We start from the raw sequence: 8,293 nt of genomic DNA on the forward strand, positions 1-8,293 counted from the left end.
TCCTTATAACCCTATTATCCTCTAGGTGCTTACAAATTGATTCTTGAATAATTTGTTCCAATTTTTTTCAGGTATCAAAGTTAGGCTGATTGGTATATAATTTCCTAGGTTCTCTTGGTTTAAAGATAGGTGCTATGTTTGCCCTTCTCCAGTCTTCTGGATCTCTTCTGTCCTCCATGAATTCTTGAAGGTTGCTTCAGCTAGTTCTTTAAGTACCCTACAGTAAATTTTCCCAGGCCCGGCTGAAATGAATACCTTTAACTTCTCTAAATGTTTTAACCTGTTCTTTCCCTATTCTGGCTTGTATTCCTTCCCTTTTGTTCTTAATATGAATGTTGTTTAGCATCTTGTCACAATTACTACTTTTAGTGAAGACTGAAGCAAAATGGACATTGAATTCCTCAGACATCATCTGTTAAATTTCCTTTCCCAGTATATAGAAGACTTAGAGTAAGAGGAAGAGAAAGATGAAAGAAAGTGTATTTTAGAGAACCTCTTCTTGTTGCCTTATGTCTTTTGATTAGGTGTAACTCATTTTGTGCCTTAGCCTTTTTGTGATGTGAGTGCACTAGAGGGAATGACCAGGTGGCTCTGTTACGCATACTCTTACAAGCTGTTTTTCTTCATGTGCGTGCCATATGCACACTTTGAAGAAATGCTGTAGTGTTATCAGTTTTGTAAGATGAAAGATCCTTTGAGGAGTAGGGGCAAACAGTGAAGAGATTGTTCTCTGCCCTAAGTAGAGTCAATTCATGGGATAGAGTTGCTGCCTGGGAATCGATCATTAGTGTTTTTGGATGGAGATTCAGAAAGAGAGGTTTGCCTGAGTGCTCTTTGCTACCACCTCTGTTCAAACACTAGTGTTTATATGCAATAAAACAAATTATATTAAGAAAATACTAAGACTCTGCATCATTGGAAGACTCTTCTAACTGGCAGTTGATCTGCAAGGCCCTTACAGCTGGCACCACTTGCCAGAGGAGAGGTAATATGCTTAGGTTACCTCTATATAAAGGCTAAAGATTTTAATTTCCTCTCATTTGGTAATAAGATCCTAAAATATCAGCTTTCTTTCTTTTAATTGATTTGCCCTACAATTTGGTGTCTCTTTGATAATATTCCTCTGAAGATATTGAATTTGCCAGAACCAAAAAGTTGTGTTCAGAATAGGCTTTGTTCACGAGACATTGTATTGTAGAACTTCCAGTACTATATAGACATTTCCAGTTTAACGTCTAATGTCTCATCTGGGAGAGTGGGGAAACCAAAACAAACCTGAGTCAGTTGCTAGCTGTAATTTAAGTTAAATTAAAAGGTAGAGGAGAGAAATAAGCTTCCCACCCACTCTGCACCCCTAAATTGTCAATGTTGTGTTAAGCATCAATATCCTAACCTCTTTGTCCTTGATGGTATAAATGACCCACATATCAATTCTTGGAACTGGCTTTACCAATAGCTGCAATGGGAGGTAAGAAGTGTGCACCCGTGTGTGTAAACAATGTTGGACCAGATCCTCAGCTGGTATAATTGGCATAGTCCAATTGACTGACTTCAGTGGAACTGTGCAATTTATACCGGGTTTAATAATAATATTATTATTATTATTTATTATAATTATTATTTATTTAGGTGAGGATCGGCCCAAGATATATTCTATGAAAACTTAACTCCTTGGATTTTCCTGATTTCTTACTGTCTACATAGCTATGTAACCTTAATATTTTCTTAATTCTTAAAGCATTGTTTTGTGTGGAACTTCCTAAGGTTTTCTTCTTGCTAGCTTTAAAAAAAATAAATATGTACAAAGGAATCTAATTCTCCAGTACTCTAGAGTTCTGCTGACCTGCAAAAAAAATCAGTTCCAGTGTGTGTAAACACCAAAGTCTGACTATTTGGCTAGACAGCACTGGTATGTCCTTTGCCAGGAACTTTACAAGTTCTACAAGAGAGCCATTCTGCTGCTGCTCCACTTCTAAAATGCATACTGAGAGCATTGCTAGCAGGTATTTTATAGAGTGCACAGAAACCCTTCTTCAAATGCTGTGCACCTTAGATCTATAGGAGCTGTTTTATCACTTAAACCATTGCTCTAAAACCCATTGAAGTTAAACGGAGTCTTCTCTACACTTCTTAATAGGCCTTCTATGAGACCTTGAGGCCTAATCTAATTAACGTTTCAATATGTGATTAACTGTAAACACTATATCAAGGGGGCAGAAGTCTCTCTTCAACCTCTTTGAACCTTACAAATTTTCCAGGTGCTTGATCATCTATTCTATATAGGTTCTTACAACACACTCATCACTCTATCTAAGCACCTTGCAGCTATGGAGCTCTGCAAACAAAGGCTGTTCTAATCTCTTCAGTGGAAAAGGTGTGTGTTTTTTTCGTTTTGCCAGAGTTTTTGAATACAGGAATGCAAGAAAAATCCTTAGATAGGAGAGAGACTGGAAGGCTGCTAGCTGGACCACTTGGTAATAGTCACCATAATATAATTAAATTTAACATCCCTGTTGTGGGGAAAACACCACAGAAGCCCAACACTGTAGTATTTCATTTCGGAACCAGGGACTACACAAAAATGAAGCTAATGAAACAGAAATTAGAAGGTACAATGCAAAAAGTGAAATCCCTGCAAGCTGCATGGAGAGACACCATAATAGAGGCTCAATTTAAATGTATACCCTAAATTAAAAAAACGTAGTAAGAAAACCAAAACAGTGCCACCGTGCCTACACAACAAAGTAAAAGAAGCAGTGAGAGGCAAAAAGGCATCCTTTTAAAAAGTGGAATTTATAACCTGTGAGGAAAATAGAAAGGAGCATAAACTCCGGTAGATGAAGTGTAAAAATATAATTAGGAAGGCCAAAAAAGAATTTGAAAAACAGCTAGCCAAAGATTCAAAACATAACAGCAACATTTTTTTTAAGTATATCAGAAGCAGGAAGCCTGCTAAACAACCGGGGGGAGCGTGGCGCACTGGACGATCAAGATGATAAAGGAACACTCAAGGATAAGGCCATTTCAGAGAAACTAAAATAATTCTTTGTATCAGTCTTCATGGCTGAGGATGTGACAGAGGTTCCCAAACCTGAGGCATCCTTTTTAGGTGACAAATCTGAGGCACTGTCCCAGATTGAGGTATCATTCAAGGAGGTTTTGGAACAAATTGATAAACTAAACAGTAATAAGTCACCAGAACCAGATGGCATTCACCCAAGAGTTCTGAAGGAACTCAAATGTGAAATTGCAGCACTACTAACTGTAGTCTGTAATGTATAACATTTAAATCCGCTTCTGTACAAAATGACTGGAGGATAGCTAATGTGACGCCAATTTTAAAAAGGGCTCCAGATATGATACTGGCAATTACAGGCTGGTAAGCCTGATTTCAGTACTGGGCAAACTGGTTGAAACTATAGTCAAGAACAAAATTGTCAGACACATAGATGAACATAATTTGTTGGGGGAAGAGTCAACATTTTTTTTTTTTGTAAAGGGAAATCATGCCTCACCAATCTGCTTGTTGACCCCCTCAAAGAATTCTAGCATGTGGACCAGGGAGATCCAGTGGACATAGTGTTCTTAGATTTCCAGAAAGCCTTTGGCAAGGTCCCTCACCAAAGGCTCTTAAGCAAATTAAGCTGTCATGGGATAAGAGGGAAGGTCCTCTCGTGGATCAGTAAGTAGTTTAAAAGATAGGGAATAAATGGTCAGTTTTCAGACTGGAGAGAGGTAAATAGTGGTGTTCCCTCCAGCAGTCTGTACTGCGACCAGTCCTATTCAACATATTCATAAATGAACTGGAAAAAGGGGTAACCAGGTGGCAAAATTCACAGGTGATACAAAACTACTCAAGACAATTAAATCCCAGGCAGTCTGCAAAGAGCTACAAAAGGATCTTTCAAAACTAGGTGACTGGGCAACAAACTGGCGGATGAAATTCAGTGTTGATGAATGCAAAGTAATGCACATTGGAAACACAATCTTAACTATACATATAAAATGATGGGGTCTAAATTAGCTGTTACCACTTGAGAGAGATCTTGGAATCATTGTGGATAGTTCTCTGAAAACAGCCACTCAGTGTGCAGTGGTAGTCAAAGCAAACAGAATGTTGGATTATTAGGAAAGGGATAGATAAGACAGAAAAGATCATATTGCCTCTATATGAATCCATGGTAGCCCACATCTTGAATACTGCATGAAGATGTGGACTCCCCATCTCAAAAAAAAAATGCATCAGAATTGGAAAAGGTTCAGAAAAGGGCAACAAAAATGATTAGGGATATGGAAAGGCTGCCATATGAGGAGAGATTAATAAGACTGGGACTTTTCAGCTTGGAAAACAGACATCTGAGGGCAGGGAGAGATAAGATTGAGGTCTATAAAATCATGACTGGTGTGGAGAAAGTAAAAAGGAAGCATTAGTCCTTCTCATAACACAAGAACTAGAATTTACCAAAAGAAATTAATTGGCAGCAGGTTTAAAATAAACAAAAGGAAGTATTTCTTCACACAACACACAGTCTACCTGTGAAACTTTGCCAGAAGATGTTGTGAAGACCAAGACACTAACAGGGTTTAAAAAAAGGACTGGATGAATTAATGGAGGATAGGTCCATCAATGGCTATTAGCCAGGATGGGCAGTGATAGTGTCCCTACCCTCTGTTTGCCAGAAGCTGGGAATCAGCGACGGGATAGATCACTTGATTACCTGTTCTGTTCTGGGGCACCTGGCATTGGCCACTGTTGGAAGACAGGATAATGGGCTATATGGACCTTTGGTCTGACCCAGTATGAACATTCTTATCTTATGCTAAGTTCTTATGGATGGGGTCATGACTGTCTTAGAGAACTCTCCTTCTGTGGGAACATAAGATGCTGTTACACTGTGTGATTTTTTTTTTTCTGAAAAAGTAAAGGATAGCTTAAAATAAGAAACCATACTTAAATAGGTTAATTATGTCCAACTGTAGCTCTAAATCATTAACCACAAAACTAATAGGCTATTTTATACCTTCAGGGCACTCACTGATGTCCACTCTGGAGCCTTCTTAACAATAGCAACGTTTGTTGCTTTTCATTCTTTTGTTAAATCTTGTACTTGTCTGAGTAGAATGAACCATTCAAAGAAAACCACTGAGCAGAAAAATAATCCAACGTTCCACCTAGGGCAAAAAAAAAAAAAAAAAAAGTGGTGAGTGGGTAGGTTTTATTTTTAGGAAGAAAAAAATCGAATGTACATTCATCTATCTGTATTCATTTCTGATGGATAATGTGCCAAAAATACCTAAAATCTATGTTTTGAATTAATAAAGGTTATCAGAAGCATCACTATTGTTGACTCTAAGTTCAGCAATTGTTGGCACATGAAGCTTGGCATTTATTTTAATTCACTTTAAGCTCTGCCTATAGGAATGAAGGAATGGATGTTTTTGATGGATATACTGAAAGCTTATGGTAGAAGGAAATATTAGTGCATCCGTTAACTAGTAGTAACATGAGTGCTTAGGGGAAGTACTGGCTGTGTTGTCTTGGCACATTACTGCCTCTGAGAGGCTAAAGTAGCAAACATCAAGTGGCTGTATGTTGGGGGGGGGGGGGAAGATTTCCACAAACCATAGTGAGTCCTTTGTTCGAAGTCTGGCATTCCATGAGGGATAAGAATTTGGCTGTAAATATATAATGTAAAGGGGTTAGGCTGTGAATGGTATATTGCTATTCCAAAATTACTAATGGGGAAACCTCAAAAGAATTGGCACTTCAGTACACTTAAGCCCTGCCCCAGTAAGAAGTTGGGATGCTTTATTAATGCGTTTTTTTTTTTACAAGTCTGTATAGCAAATGTCTATATGGATATTAAAACTGTATATGTTTGATAATCTTCTACTTTTGTAGGTTGCTTGTTTGCTCCAAAGATTTAATAACTTGAGACGGTGATTTTCAACCTGTGGTCTGCCAGAGGACTGCCAGATATCCGCATACAATGCCTAAGATTTCCATAGACGTCTGCACCTCCATTTGAAATTTTTTTTTAGGGCTCCACAAAGGAAAAAAGCTTAAAAACCACTGATCTAAGACAAGACTGAATGTTTTGCTTCTTTACCACCTAGCATGCAAGGGCTCCAAGCCTGACTGGGGCCTAAGAACATTATCTTAATACAAATATAACCCTTCCTAATTAGTATTGTTGTTTATTTAAACTGCTTCAAAATAAAGGACATTCAGCCTAGCCTCTATCTTGCCTGGGGTCTGTTCTATCAGCTGTTTCTCATGCTGCTGCTCATAGCTTCCACATACTGGCATAGTATAACTTGTTGCTATTATGATTTGACAGTAAAGAAAGACAAGGCTGGCTGGCTGTCCGTGTACTGCTGGTACTTGAACCTGTAATGTTGGATAATCTCTTCCAATGTCTTTGTATGGATATTGAATAAAAGGGGAGAGGAATGTGTCTCGAGGCTGAAGCGTTCACCCACTGGGTAAGCCTTGAGGGTTCCATTTGAAAGGAGGGATTGGAGTCAGTGATCCTGTTCATCCTTGTTATATTTGTTCCACCTCAGTAGAAGTGTTCTAACACTACTTCAAAACAAATCGCTAGTCAGACATAGACATAACTGAAGCCATATTTGCACTGCAAATCCTCAGAGAAGTTCAGAGAAAACTGAGATGACAACTAGGTGTGGTCTTTAAATTGTGGACTTGGAGAAGGCAATCATGTACCAAAAGAACTAATTTGGTGTAGTTTATGATGGAGAGATGTGACAGAAGTAGGGTGACCAGATGTCCTGCTTTTATAGGGACAGTCCTGATATTTGAGGCTTTGTTTTCTATGGGTGCCTATTACCCCCCACCCCCTGTCCTGATTTTTCACACTTGCTCTCTGGTCACCCTAGACAGAAGGATATGCCCATCTCATGGGCAGCGGGTAGAATAGAGAGCTGCCACTGGATCCCTGGTTGTGGGGTTGGGCGGGGGGGGGGGGGGAGTTTTTTGCTTTATTATGCCCCATGCAGGTTCTGGGGTGGCTGAGGAGGCTATTCAGTTGCCTGGGTTCATCAGTAATCTCCATGGACTCCAAATATCACATCCTCAGCTGCCCTGGAACCTGCCTGGGGCATATCAAAAGCTTCTTTGGGACGAGTTGCTTTTCCTGGGGCAGCTTGGGTTCTGGGGAGGCACAGCGTGGCCAGGCCGTGTGGGGGAGGGGTACTTATGGCTTTGGCCAGCCTAAGGCTCTTCCGGCCGTGTGTGTGTGTGTGTATGTGTGCGCGCGCGTGCTCTCAAGGCTCCAGCTGTGTGTGGGGGTGTGAAAGGGGCAGAGCCAGAGGATAGCCTCCCTGAAGTGGGGCTCTACCTGCCACCCATGGCCCATCTTATCCAGGATGGGTATAGTGGTGTGATTGCTGTAGTGAAAACTAAATGGGGCTGCAGTAGAAAATTTCCAGTAAATGTTAGCCTACAGCAGGGGTCAGTGTGGAGCTCTTTTTTGTTTGTTGCTGTCATGGATGTGATATGTAAGAAGATACGAAGGGATCCACCTTGGAACATGCTGCTAGTTGATGATTTAGTGATATGTGCAGAAGTTTGTGAGACCCTGCAAGTCAACTTTGAACAGTGGCAATACAATTGTAAGTGGGCTGGGCTTAGATTGAACCCTGGTCAGAGCAAGGCTATAAATGAGGGAGGAAAATTCACCGCCTAGGATATCGCAGGCAGAGAGCTTAGAGTGAAAGAACTTAAATATCTAGGATCAATGGTTGCTGCTGATGGTGCCCTCCTGAGATATGTGTGGCCTAGCACTAAGGCTGTGTGGTGCAAAACGTGGGAGCTGACCCCTGTTCTGTGACAAAAAGATACCAATAAAGTTAAAAGGTACAGTGCATAAAACTGTAATTTGACCCATTTTTGGTACAGAACAGTTTAGCCAGCCCCAAGAGATGGTCAAATGATCATGACAGGAAACAAAATGAGATTGTAAGGAGCCTAATGTGGATTGCTCCAACTGAAGACTATTTTAGGGAGGCTAGGCTAAGTTTATGGGCATATTCAGCAGAGACCAGAGTGTTGTATTAGTAGGGTGGCTCATGCAATAACTGTGGACAAAAGACAACCAATGGGGAGACCGGAAGACTTGGTTTATGGACTGGATATCAGCGGATCTTGGAGCATAAAATGCCAGGATATCAGCCTGGCATAAAATCATGAGTTCTGGAAGAAGGCTAAAGTAGTTGCTGACCCCAAATAGAGAAGTGGTAAGAAAGGGAGAGAAATAACTGTCTATAATTG

The 8,293-nt window shown here is 40.2% G+C and overlaps 1 long non-coding RNA gene across 5 annotated transcripts in view; it reads left to right on the forward strand.

Annotated features, from left to right (window-relative positions):
* LOC123365943 overlaps positions 1-6,220 on the forward strand; it is a 38,413-nt gene extending 32,193 nt beyond the window's left edge. For all 5 annotated transcript variants that reach the window (XR_006577840.1, XR_006577843.1, XR_006577842.1 and 2 more), the window contains one exon: positions 5,903-6,220. This is a non-coding gene — a long non-coding RNA (uncharacterized LOC123365943). The remainder of the gene's footprint in view (positions 1-5,902) is intronic.
* Positions 6,221-8,293: the final 2,073 nt, after the last annotated feature.

This window comes from Mauremys mutica, chromosome 3 (assembly GCF_020497125.1).
Source record: "Mauremys mutica isolate MM-2020 ecotype Southern chromosome 3, ASM2049712v1, whole genome shotgun sequence".
In the NCBI taxonomy this organism is placed as follows: Eukaryota; Metazoa; Chordata; order Testudines; family Geoemydidae; genus Mauremys; species Mauremys mutica.